The sequence below is a fragment of the Bactrocera tryoni genome, unplaced genomic scaffold (genome assembly GCF_016617805.1).
Source record: "Bactrocera tryoni isolate S06 unplaced genomic scaffold, CSIRO_BtryS06_freeze2 scaffold_603, whole genome shotgun sequence".
NCBI classification, from domain to species: Eukaryota; Metazoa; Arthropoda; class Insecta; order Diptera; family Tephritidae; genus Bactrocera; species Bactrocera tryoni.
Genome location: NW_024396279.1, coordinates 56,031 through 70,000, shown reverse-complemented (window position 1 = coordinate 70,000; position 13,970 = coordinate 56,031). Strand labels below are relative to the sequence as shown.

Genomic DNA, 13,970 nt, shown 5'->3' with positions numbered 1-13,970 from the left:
AAAAATATTATATATTTATTTATTTATATATAAAATATAAAAGAAAACATCTAATTTTAAATAATTAATTATTAAAAATTAGATTAAGTATTTTATATATAATATATAAGAATGTATAATAAATTATGTAAATTAAATAAACATGTATTTATATATTATATATTTATAAACAGTGTAAAAAGAATCATTTCATTTATAATAATAAAAAGAAAAATATTTGAACGAATAATAATATAATATGACTGTTATTAAACAACTATTTTATAATATTATACGCCAAAAGTATAAAATGTATAGAAAATAAATAAATATATATAAATATAAATGGGTATATGTTATATTAAGTGTTTGAGAGAATCATAAAATGAAAATAAAAAATATTATAAACGCTAAATACTTTGTTTTTAATATTTATTATTTAAAAGCAAAGTATAAGTGTTGTGATTCATATTAAACGCAACTACATATAATATACAAAAAAAAAAAACAAAAGCATATATATATATAGTAACACAAAACGAACGATATGGTATATTTTAATAATTGTTTGAGATAATCATAACATGAAAATGAAACTAAGAATTTGAACTCTAAATACTTTATTTACAACAATTATTGTTGAAAGCAAAGTATAAGTGTTGTAATAATATACAAATAAAAAATCAAATATATATAGTAACACAAAACGAAGGTATGGCATATTATAATAATTGTTTGAGGTAATCATAACATGAAAATTAAACTAAGAATTTGAACTCAAAATACTTACTGTTCAAAGCAAATTATAAATGTTGTGATTCTATTATAATATACAAATATAAAAGCATATACATATAGTAACACAAAACGATTAACGCGCATTAAGCTAAGAATTTGAACTTTTAAAAAACATTTATTAAATTAAAAGCAAAGGTGTAAATATGTTGAAAATCTCATTTGACAAATATTATAATATGCAAAAAGTAATATAGAGGAGGAGAAATACAAATAAAAGAATATAGTTTATAAGGTCATATAAGTAAATAATTTTCATATAAGTATTAAGTGTAAAAGTCATACAGGTAAATATCTTTCATATAAGTATTAAGTTTATAAAGTCATATAAGTAACTAATTTTCATATAAGTATTAAGTGTAAAAGTCATACAGGTAAATATCTTTCATATAAGTATTAAGTTTATGAAGGCATATAAGTAAATAATTTTCATATAAGTATTAAATGTAAAATTCATATAAGTCAAAAAGTCATATGAGTAATACATTTTCATATAAGTATTAAGTTTGAAAGTCATATAAGTAAATAATTTTCATATAAGTATTAAGTGTATAAAGTCATACAAGTAATAAATTTCCATATAAGTATTAAGTGTATAAAGTCATACAGGTAAATAATTTTCATATCAGTATTAAGTTTATAAAGTTATATAAATAATACATTTTCATATAAGTATTAAGTTTGAAAGTCATATAAGTAAATAATTTTCATATAAGTATTAAGTGTATAAAGTCATACAAGTAATAAATTTCCATATAAGTATTAAGTGTATAAAGTCATATAAGTAAATAATTTTCATATAAGTATTAAGTGTATAAAGTCATATAAGTAATAAATTTTCATATAAGTATTAAGTGTAAAAGTCATATAAGTAAATAATTTTCATATAAGTATTAAGTGTATAAAGTCATATAAGTCAAAAAGTCATACAAGTAATAAGTTTCCATATAAGTATTAAGTGTATAAAGTCATATAAGTAAATAATTTTCATATAAGTATTAAGTGTATAAAGTCATATAAGTAATAAATTTTCATATAAGTATTAAGTGTAAAATTCATACAGGTAAATAATTTTCATATAAGTATTAAGTGTATAAAGTCATATAAGTAATAAATTTTCATATAAGTATTAAGTGTAAAAGTCATGTAAGTAAATAATTTTCATATAAGTATTAAGTGCATAAAGTCATATAAGTCAAAAAGTCATACAAGTAATAAATTTCCATATAAGTATTAAGTGTATAAAGTCATATAAGTAAATAATTTTCATATAAGTATTAAGTGTATGAATTCATATAAGTAATAAATTTTCATATAAGTATTAAGTGTAAAAGTCATACAGGTAAATAATTTTCATATGAGTATTAAGTGTATAAAGTCATATAAGTAAATAATTTCCATATAAGTATTAAGTGTAAAATTTATACAGGTAAATAATTTTCATATAAGTATTAAGTGTATAAAGTAATTATAAATAATAAATTTTCATATAATTATTAAGTGTAAAAGTCATATAAGTAAATAATTTTCATATAAGTATTAAGTGTATAAAGTCATATAAGTAAATAATTTTCATATAAGTATTAAGTGTATGAATTCATATAATAAATTTTCATATAAGTATTAAGTGTAAAAGTCATACAGGTAAATAATTTTCATATGAGTATTAAGTGTATAAAGTCATATAAGTAAATAATTTCCATATAAGTATTAAGTGTAAAATTTATACAGGTAAATAATTTTCATATGAGTATTAAGTTTATAAAGTCATATAAATAATAAATTTTCATATAATTATTAAGTGTAAAAGTCATATAAGTAAATAATTTTCATATAAGTATTAAGTGTATAAAGTCATATAAGTAAATAATTTTCATATAAGTATTAAGTGTATAAAGTCATATAAGTAATAAATTTTCATATAAGTATTAAGTGTATAAAGTCAAATAAGTAATAAATTTTCACATAAGTATTAAGTGTAAAAGTCATACAGGTAAATAATTTCCATATAAGTATTAAGTGTATAAATTCATATAAGTAAATAATTTTCATATAAGTATAAAGTGTATAAAGTCATATAAGTAATAAATTTTCATATAAGTATTAAGTGTAAAAGTCATGTAAGTAAATAATTTTCATATAAGTATAGTTACATAAGTATATCATATAAAGTCAAAAATTCATACAAGTAATAAATTTCCATATAAGTATTAAGTGTATAAAGTCATATAAGTAAATAATTTTCATATAAGTATTAAGTGTATAAAGTCATATAAGTAATAAATTTTCATATAAGTATTAAGTGTAAAAGTCATACAGGTAAATAATTTTTATATAAGTATTAAGTGTATAAAGTCATATAAGTAAATAATTTCCATATAAGTATTAAGTGTAAAATTTATACAGGTAAATAATTTTCATATGAGTATTAAGTTTATAAAGTCATATAAATAATAAATTTTCATATAATTATTAAGTGTAAAAATCATATAGTAAATAATTTTCATATAAGTATTAAGTTTATAAATTCATATAAGTCAAAAAGTCATACAAGTAATAAATTTCCATATAAGTATTAAGTGTAAAATTCATACAGGTAAATAATTTTCATATAAGTATTAAGTGTATAAAGTCATATAAGTAATAAATTTTTATATAAGTATTAAGTGTAAAAGTCATACAGGTAAATAATTTTTATATAAGTATTAAGTGTATAAAGTCATATAAGTATTAAATTTTCATATAAGTATTAAAAGGACAAAGTCATACAAGTACTAAATTTTCATATAAGTATTAAATATAAAAGTCATATAAGTAAATAATTTTCATATAAGTATTAAGTGTAAAAGTCATACAGGTAAATAATTTTCATATGAGTATTAAGTTTATAAAGTCATACAGGTAAATCATTTTCATATAAGTATTAAGTGTATAAAGTCATACAAGTAATAAATTTCCATATAAGTATTAAGTGTATAAAGTCATATAAGTAATAAATTTTCATATAAGTATTAAGTGTAAAAGTCATACAGGTAAATAATTTTCATATGAGTATTAAGTTTATAAAGTCATACAGGTAAATAATTTTCATATAAGTATTAAGTGTATAAAGTCATGCAAGTAATAAATTTTCATATAAGTATTAAGTGTATAAAGTCATATAAGTAATAAATTTTTATATAAGTATTAAGTGTAAAAGTCATACAGGTAAATAATTTTTATATAAGTATTAAGTGTATAAAGTCATATAAGTATTAAATTTTCATATAAGTATTAAAAGGACAAAGTCATACAAGTACTAAATTTTCATATAAGTATTAAATATAAATTCATACAAGTAATAAATTGTCAAAAAAAAAACAGAGTGCAAAAATACTTTTGATGTTATAAATTTGCTTATAACTATAGAGAGCTCTGAAAATCATATAAATTACCCATGGATATTTGAGTTTCTAAATTTTAAATGGGTAAAAGTAAATTTTCCATACGATTTCGGGTTGGTGAGGTCAACTTGGCAGGGAACATTTATAACAAATCTGCACAAATTTGCTCAAATTGACATATACTGAAATAGTACTTATATGAAAATGATTACTTGTATGACTTTATAAGTTAGTACTTATATGAAAATTTTTTATTAGTGAAAACTAGTTATTATGTCTTATATCTCTATATATTTCACTATATTTTAAGTAAATATGCTTTTCTACTTGTATGAAATTTGTCATTTCGTACTTGTATGAGAATTTTTATACTTGTATGACTTTATGGACTTAGTACTTATATGAAAATTTTTATACTTGTATGACTTTATAAATTAAGTATTTATATGAAATTTTTTTTATTATAAGTATTTGAGTAAATAATTTGTATACGTTAAAAATTTTTATAGGGTTTTTTTATTCCTGGTACCTGCTACAGTTGGTTTAAATAGACAAATTTTGTTATATTTATTATAATATGATGAAATTTAAAATTCTATACTTAACAAGTAGCATATTGAAAGAATATTTTAACTTTCTTTAAACTATTCTTATTACACATAAAATATATGTGCTAATGGAATTGTATTAAATTAAGTGAAATATTTATATTATTACGCTCAAAAAATACTTTCATAATCATATATTTATTATTTAAAAATAAATATAATGGAATTTGAAATTTTTAATTTCAAATCAAAGAAAAAATGTATATATTCTTAAAAAAGATATATACACATTATCTGAAATAAAGTAAAATGTATAAAAAATGATATTATTTGAAAGTTTAGCTAATATAAGAAGAAACATCGTTCTTACATAATTAAATAATATTATGTATGTATAGAGAACGAAAATTCTTTTCACAATACAAAAGCAAAAATTAAAAGCAACCGTATTTGCAACATAACACGCATAACAAACCACAAACGTGTCAGTGCCAATTAATTGGACTGAAAGAAGAGAATATAAGAAAATATATATATTTTAATATATATGATGATAAAAATTCTCAAAGAGAAATAAGCGAATAAATGAATAAAATAATGGTATACGGCGGGTACCAGAATATATAAAGCAATTGTAAAAAGGTCAGAAAAAATATATAAAGCTTTAAAAGCTTTAGAAAAAAGTAAAAATGTGTTGTCTGTGTTGTATATATGTGTGTTGACTTTCTATATTTTGTGTATTGTGTAATTTTCAAATAAGAAAATATCATTTAAAATTTTATATAATATAAAAAATATTATATAAAAAATAATATAATAACATTATTCTGGTTGATCCTGCCAGTAGTTATATGCTTGTCTCAAAGATTAAGCCATGCATGTCTAAGTACAAATAAATTAAAAGTGAAACCACAAAAGGCTCATTATATCAGTTATGGTTCCATAGATCGTTAACAGTTACTTGGATAACTGTGGTAATTCTAGAGCTAATACATGCAAAATAAACACGGACCTTTTGGAACGTGTGCTTTTATTAGGCTAAAACAAAGCGATCGTAAGATCGTTATATTGGTTGAACTCTAGAAAACTTGCAGATGGTATGGTCTCGTACCGACGACAGATGTTTCAAATGTCTGCCCTATCAACTTTTGATGGTAGTATCTAGGACTACCATAGTTGCAACGGGTAAAGGGGAATCAGGGTTCGATTCCGGAGAGGGAGCCTGAGAAACGGCTACCACATCTAAGGAAGGCAGCAGGCGCGTAAATTACCCACTGCCAGTTCGGGGAGGTAGTGACGAAAAATAACAATACAGGACTCATATCTGAGGCCCTGTAATTGGAATGAGTACACTTTAAGTCCTTTAACAAGGACCTATTGGAGGGCAAGTCTGGTGCCAGCAGCCGCGGTAATTCCAGCTCCAATAGCGTATATTAAAGTTGTTGCGGTTAAAACGTTCGTAGTTGAATTTGTGCTTCATACGGGTAGTACAACTATAATTGTGTTATGTACATTACCTTATGTATGTAAGCGTATTACTGGTGGAGTTCTTATATATAATTAATACAATGTATTTTTTATATATTCCTCCTATTTAAACCTGCTTCAGTGCTCTTCATCGAGTGTTGTTGTGGGCCGGTACAATTACTTTGAACAAATTAGAGTGCTTAAAGCAGGCTCCAAATGCCTGAATATTTTGTGCATGGAATAATGAAATAAGACCTCTGTTCTACTTTCATTGGTTTTTAGATCAAGAGGTAATGATTAATAGAAGCAGTTTGGGGGCATTAGTATTACGACGCGAGAGGTGAAATTCTTGGACCGTCGTAAGACTAACTTAAGCGAAAGCATTTGCCAAAGATGTTTTCATTAATCAAGAACGAAAGTTAGAGGTTCGAAGGCGATCAGATACCGCCCTAGTTCTAACCATAAACGATGCCAGCTAGCAATTGGGTGTAGCTACTACTATGGCTCTCTCAGTCGCTTCCCGGGAAACCAAAGCTTTTGGGCTCCGGGGAAGTATGGTTGCAAAGCTGAAACTTAAAGGAATTGACGGAAGGGGCACCACCAGGAGTGGAGCCTGCGGCTTAATTTGACTCAACACGGGAAAACTTACCAGGTCCGAACATAAGCGTGTAAGACAGATTGATAGCTCTTTCTCGAATCTATGGGTGGTGGTGCATGGCCGTTCTTAGTTCGTGGAGTGATTTGTCTGGTTAATTCCGATAACGAACGAGACTCAAATATATTAAATAGATGCTTTCAGGATTATGGTGTTGAAGCTTATATAGCCTTCATTCATGCGTTCATCTTGAATGGACAAGTGTTTGAATGTGTTTATATAAGTGGAGTCGTACCTGTTGGTTTGTCCCATTATAAGGACACTAGCTTCTTAAATGGACAAATTGCGTCTAGCAGTAACGAGATTGAGCAATAACAGGTCTGTGATGCCCTTAGATGTCCTGGGCTGCACGCGCGCTACAATGAAAGTATCAACGTGTATTTCCTAGACCGAGAGGTCCGGGTAAACCGCTGAACCACTTTCATGCTTGGGATTGTGAACTGAAACTGTTCACATGAACTTGGAATTCCCAGTAAGTGTGAGTCATTAACTCGCATTGATTACGTCCCTGCCCTTTGTACACACCGCCCGTCGCTACTACCGATTGAATTATTTAGTGAGGTCTCCGGACGTGATCACTGTGACGCCTTGTGTTTCACGGTTGTTTCGCAAAAGTTGACCGAACTTGATTATTTAGAGGAAGTAAAAGTCGTAACAAGGTTTCCGTAGGTGAACCTGCGGAAGGATCATTATTGTGTTCCTATCCGAAAAATAAATATATATTAAAAAAAAAAAAAAAACAAAACAAAAAAAAAAAAAGAATAAAAAAGAAAAAAAAAATTTTTTTTTTCTTTTTGTTCTTTTCATTCAATATGTTTTGAATTATTGATAAATATTATTTATTTAAATCAATGTGGGTATATCAATAATTTGCATAAAAAACATATTTGAGTGTTTTTCTTTTTTTTCTTTTTTTTTTTTTTACTCCTTGTAATGCATTATGAGCAGTATATTTATACATATATTGTGAATTTCGCATACATTGTATTTGAACGCTAAAAAACCTTTAAACATATATAGCTGTACTTATTATTTATAAAAAATTTTATAAAAAGTTAAATGATCTTTTTATAGTAAATATATAAATGATAAGTTAATTTGTTCACATTAACGTGTAATTCCTTTTTTATGGTATTTTCTATTTGTGATTAAGTATATGTTATATACATATAAAATACATATATGTTATATAAATATATTTTGGTTTATTTTCATTCAAGAAATACTGGATTATGCACAAATAAAAGAGAATAGCTACTAAAAATGGTATTACTGTTTTTGTTGACCTAAGACATGCGCAGCTTGCAAATGTTTGGGTTTAAAATTACAATTTATTGAAAGATGTGTTGAAATTTTATTTTAAAAATTTGTTATAAATATTATTATTATTCTTTCAATAAATTAAAAACTCTTGACTTTGAATCAAAAAATACAAAAAATTTTTACTCTAAGCGGTGGATCACTCGGCTCATGGGTCGATGAAGAACGCAGCAAACTGTGCGTCATCGTGTGAACTGCAGGACACATGAACATCGACATTTTGAACGCATATTGCGGTCCATGCTGTTATGTACTTTAATTAATTTTAAAGTGCTGCTTGGACTACATATGGTTGAGGGTTGTAAGACTATGCTAAATTAGTTGCTTATTCTTTTAGTTAATTAAAAGAATTTAAGCATATGGTATATTACTGGATTGTATTTTTTAATCCATAATATTAATAGCATAAAAAGAAATATATACAATATATTCTTGATTACCTCATATTTGAACGAAATTTTATAATAAATGAGAATCTTAGTATTCCCAAAATAAAAAAATTTCAATATTATTTAAAATATATTTAAATAAATACATTAAGAGGAAAGTCTAGCATAAAAATTTTATTTGTGGTCTAGACCTTATGTCCCTAATGTATTTATTTAAAAAGTGGAAGTGATGATAAAATATATTTTAATAATATATGAAATAAATATATTAATAATTTGAATTGGTGGGATGAAAAGATTTTATATTTATTATTAGAGATTTATAAAATGGTATCGAAGATATAAAATATATTTCTTTAAAATAGCGAAAAAATAAAAGAGTTATTAATATATATATAATATAAAAAATTAATTTTTTTATACAACCTCAACTCATATGGGACTACCCCTGAATTTAAGCATATTAATGAGGGAGGAAAAGAAACTAACAAGGATTTTCTTAGTAGCGGCGAGCGAAAAGAAAATAGTTCAGCACTAAGTCACTTTGTCTATATGGCAAATGTGAGATGCAGTGTATGGAATATCTTAATATCTAGTATGAGAAAATTAACGATTTAAGTCCTTCTTAAATGAGGCCATTTACCCATAGAGGGTGCCAGGCCCGTATAACGTTAATGATTACTAGAAAGATATTTCCAAAGAGTCGTGTTGCTTGATAGTGCAGCACTAAGTGGGTGGTAAACTCCATCTAAAACTAAATATAACCATGAGACCGATAGTAAACAAGTACCGTGAGGGAAAGTTGAAAAGAACTCTGAATAGAGAGTTAAATAGTACGTGAAACTGCTTAGAGGTTAAGCCCGATGAACCTGAATATCCATTATGAAAAATTCATCATTATAACTGTGGTATTTAATTTTAAATATCATAATAATAGTGTGCATTTTTTTCATATAAGGACATTGTAATCTATTAACATAATAAAGTATTTATCAAAAGATCATTGGTTTTAAGTTTATTCAAATTAATTTGCTTTTAGCTTATTAACATAGAATAAATACTGATGATTTGATAAAGTGTTGATAGATTTTATTATATATAATGCTAAAATTCTTTTGAATTTTACAATAATATTATTATCATTGATTTTAATATTAATTGTATGCATTTATATGATTAACAATGCGAAAGATTCAGGATACCTTCGGGACCCGTCTTGAAACACGGACCAAGGAGTCTAACATATGTGCAAGTCATTGGGTTATATTAAACCTAATGGCGTAATTAACTTAACTGTATGGGATTAATTTTTAGTGTATTACACTATTAATTCAATCCCGGGGCGTTCCATATAGTTATGTATAATGATAATTTATTATTATTTATACCTCTAACTGGAGCGTACCTTGAGCATATATGCTGTGACCCGAAAGATGGTGAACTATACTTGATCAGGTTGAAGTCAGGGGAAACCCTGATGGAAGACCGAAACAGTTCTGACGTGCAAATCGATTGTCAGAATTGAGTATAGGGGCGAAAGACCAATCGAACCATCTAGTAGCTGGTTCCCTCCGAAGTTTCCCTCAGGATAGCTGGTGCATTTAAATATTATGTAAAGTAATCTTATCTGGTAAAGCGAATGATTAGAGGCCTTAGGGTCGAAACGACCTTAACCTATTCTCAAACTTTAAATGGGTAAGAACCTCACCTTTCTTGATATGAAGGTTGAGGTTATGATATAATGTGCCGAGTGGGCCACTTTTGGTAAGCAGAACTGGCGCTGTGGGATGAACCAAACGTAATGTTACGGTGCCTAAATTAACAACTCATGCAGATACCATGAAAGGCGTTGGTTGGCGTTGGTACGCCAGCGGATCAGTTCAACTGAGCGGTAAGTTTGGGGAGCGAGATGCCTCGAGGACGGAAGAGGAGGACGAAGGTCCTCGCTGAAAGCGGAGAATCTGCCGCTTCCACAGTCGTGGATGACTCTACGTCGGGCGGCGACGCGGAAGTGGCGGGAACGACGGTAAGGTCGCCACCGCGGATTAAAGCGCGTCATGATGGCGGAAGCGAGGGAGGGAGCGGGAGTTGTGGCGGGAGTGCCAACGGGGCCTCCGCTGAGAAGGCGGTTACGCGTGCTGGGTCGCCGCGTAACGGACAAAGTCCCCGAAACGGTCCGGAGTCGGCCGATGTGGCGCTGAGCCGAATCGCTCCGTGAGCTAAACGGTTCGCTGTTACGACCGTTGGTCCACACAGGAGTCGCAATCTCCAACGCTGGACAGACGCTTGCACCCTTTGGGCAATCCTGTCCAGACTCCTCTGACACTGAGCCGACTAAACGCCAGATGCTCAGCACAGAACTACTGGCAGGCAGTCCAGTCAGCAAGAATGCCAACAACACGGAGCTGCACTGGAACCGTGCGAAGCTTCCGCCAATAACAACAACGTGGATGACCACGTTGTCCGTATGTATGGTAATAATAAAAAATATTACTTACCCGTTATAACGCGCCGAGTCAGTACACAAAAACGCACAAAAATTGCACAAAAATGTGTACTCGCAAAAACCACCCGCGGTCACTGACTCACGCTACCCACGATCGCACAAACAATTTCGCAAAACCGCTATGCACACGCGCCAGGCAATAACGGTGCCAACCAAAACGCGTAAACAAATACCCGCACAAAAGGGAATCGCAAAAAGAAAAACACCGAAAAATAGCGAAAAATACACTTGGAAAAAATCGCAACGATGCGCACGCACGTCTATCCGCGTCGACAGTCAACTAACGAATGAGAGTAGATAGGGACAACGTCCGGTGTGTTTAACGTGGGAACCTGCTGACGACAGCCTAACTCCACGGTACTCAAAAGTACACGGATCAAATCAATGCGTTGATCAGCGCCCTGAAAATGGTAGGCATTTCCAGTACCAATTGGCAGTGTAGAATGGACACACTAACCACCTTGGTGGGGTTCGAGGCCCATCTAGAACCTCTGCCGTACTTTGGGTCCGGCACCCGGTTGCAATGCAACTCCACATTGAGTATTCAAAACACTCTTCACCACGATACTCCCCAAGGGGCTATACCGCATGAGCAGGTTGGAGCGAACTCCAAGGGCTCTTGCTCCCCGTGGTACCAGAATTAAGTCTTCGCTCAGACTTCGTTGCCGAAACTACTACCAGTTGAGCTTCCATACTGCTCTGGACTGGTGACCAGGGGTTAATCCCCATACCCCCATCCCATGCACCCACAAACCCCCTTACCTAACCTAACCTAATCTAACCTAACGTTTCAGTCAATCGCCTTCGCCGCCTAAAAATCTCACGTGCAAACCTATTAAACGTCCCTAACAGTTCGGCATTCCAGCTAGTGGAGATCACACCGCTCACATCTAGCTGTCCATTTACATAACTGATTCCTAATCCCTTAAGTTTTCTGATGTCTGAGTACATTGCGCATTCAGCAATGACATGTACCCAATCCTCATTGCGTGCTCCGCACGAACATTCAGGTGTTTCCGATAGGTTCCTCCTATGCAACAATGCATTCAGAGGCCCATGTCCCGTGAGTAGGAAGCCCGAGCTCAGACAAAATCTGAAGTCGGGGTTTCCTTCCACAAACCTGACATCCTGGATGTATTTGTAAGTCACTCGACCGTTGCTGCTATTGTTCCAACGGTCTTCCCACTAATTCCTAACTATTTCATCTAGGAGCCTCTTGCTTCCTAGATATCCCTCCCTCTCTGCATCATTGTCAGAAATCCAATCATTCTGGAACAAAGACACACTCAAACCCCTCCTTAACCTGAAAGCAACAGCTCTCTGTATGACAATCAGATCAAGCGGGGAGCTCCTAACAGCACCTGCATTGCTTCCGTTGAGACGGTGCGACAAACAGGCAAGCAAGCAAGCATTATGAAACGCTGCATTGAGAGAAGCTTTTGACGCCCCGAGACTGTCGTGGCTGTTTCCCACCATACAGCGGCGCCGTAAGTGGCACAGGCCACAAACAAACCCCGATATATGGTGCGAACAGCACGACGTCCGAGACCCCAATCACTCCTCAAAATGCGGCGTATTTTGCCCACCGTTCCCTGCAGTCGCTCCTTCACATTTGCTAAATGTGGAGTGAAACTCATTCTCTCACTCATGGTCAGCCCCAGATATTTGACTTGCGTCACATACCTGATGCTGACCCCATTTACCCGGACGATTGGTGGACGTACTGGCGACAACTTGCCTTTCAGCAGCATTGTCACCGTTTTATCCATCGATATGTCTACACCCACACCAACGCCCCAATTGTGGACAATTTCAAGAAATTGACTACCCGCCCGTTCTATTTCACTACGTGAACGACCTCCTACTAAAATAAGAAGGTCATCCGCGTATGCAGAACACTCACAGAGAGGCTCCAGCTGTGCCAGCAGGGAGTCCATCATGAGGTTCCATATATATGGACCACAGATAGATCCCTGTGGACAGCCACGAGTCACACTGGTCTCAACGCTCCCACTCATTCCAACGATAGAGGCCCTTCTGTCCGAGAAATAACTCCTCCAAAGAGTAATTTCTGGGCAGTTAAGTTCCTCCAATCGTTCAATGACCCGATCCCAGATCAGGTAGTCGAATGCTCCCTTGAAGTCAACAAATATGCCGAGAACATATTTGTTGACATTCTCCCTAACAGCATTCTGGACATACATCCAGGCGTCCTCTACGCTGCGTCCTCTTCTGAAGCCGTATTGTCTATCTGACCAAATACCGCTCGTTTGCTCCTGAAGTCGTTCCACCATTACTCTTTCCAGCACTTTTCCAAGTACTGGAAGGAGACTGATGCCCCGATAGGAGCGAAGATTGCTCCTGATCTTATCAGGGGACTTCAGGAGAGGGACAACCCTGGCTTTTTTCCACTCACGTGGAAAATATCCCTCACAGACGCACTTATCGTAGATAGCCTCCAGGTATTCTGGAATGAACTTCCACAAGCTCTTACAGATCTCTCCGTTCAAACCATCAAGGCCTGGAGATCGTTTAGATCTAACCAGGCCGAAAGCATACCCCAATTCCCCATCATCTAATGGAGGGACAGGTACCTCTTGTGCTTGAGGTGCCTGTGCTTCCGACCTGGGAAAAAACGCACTAAGAAGAGCCTTTGCACACTCACTCCATGTTGATAACAAGGTGTCACCAACACGAAGAGAGGTTATGTCGTTATTCCTGCGACCCCTGCAGATCTTATAGATCTGCCCCCATGGGTCGTCTTTATTTCGCCCCACGAAGCTTCTCCAGTCTTCTTCTTTGATTCGTATAAGCATGTCTTTGTACTCTCTCATCTCAGTACTAAGATCATGCCGAATCTGGGGCAACCTATCAGAGTTGGACCGTCTTGCACGTTGAAACTTTCGTCTCAAACGCCTGACAGTCCTC

General features: G+C 32.1%; 2 non-coding genes across 2 annotated transcripts; both read left to right on the top strand.

The window, feature by feature from the left end:
• The first annotated feature begins 5,529 nt into the window (after positions 1-5,529).
• On the top strand, positions 5,530-7,519 carry LOC120781325. Its single transcript, XR_005706049.1, has one exon. It is a non-coding gene; the product is annotated as a small subunit ribosomal RNA (ribosomal RNA).
• Positions 7,520-8,270: 751 nt separating this feature from the next.
• LOC120781324 lies at positions 8,271-8,449 on the top strand. The gene has a single exon (XR_005706048.1). It is a non-coding gene; the product is annotated as a 5.8S ribosomal RNA (ribosomal RNA).
• Positions 8,450-13,970: the final 5,521 nt, after the last annotated feature.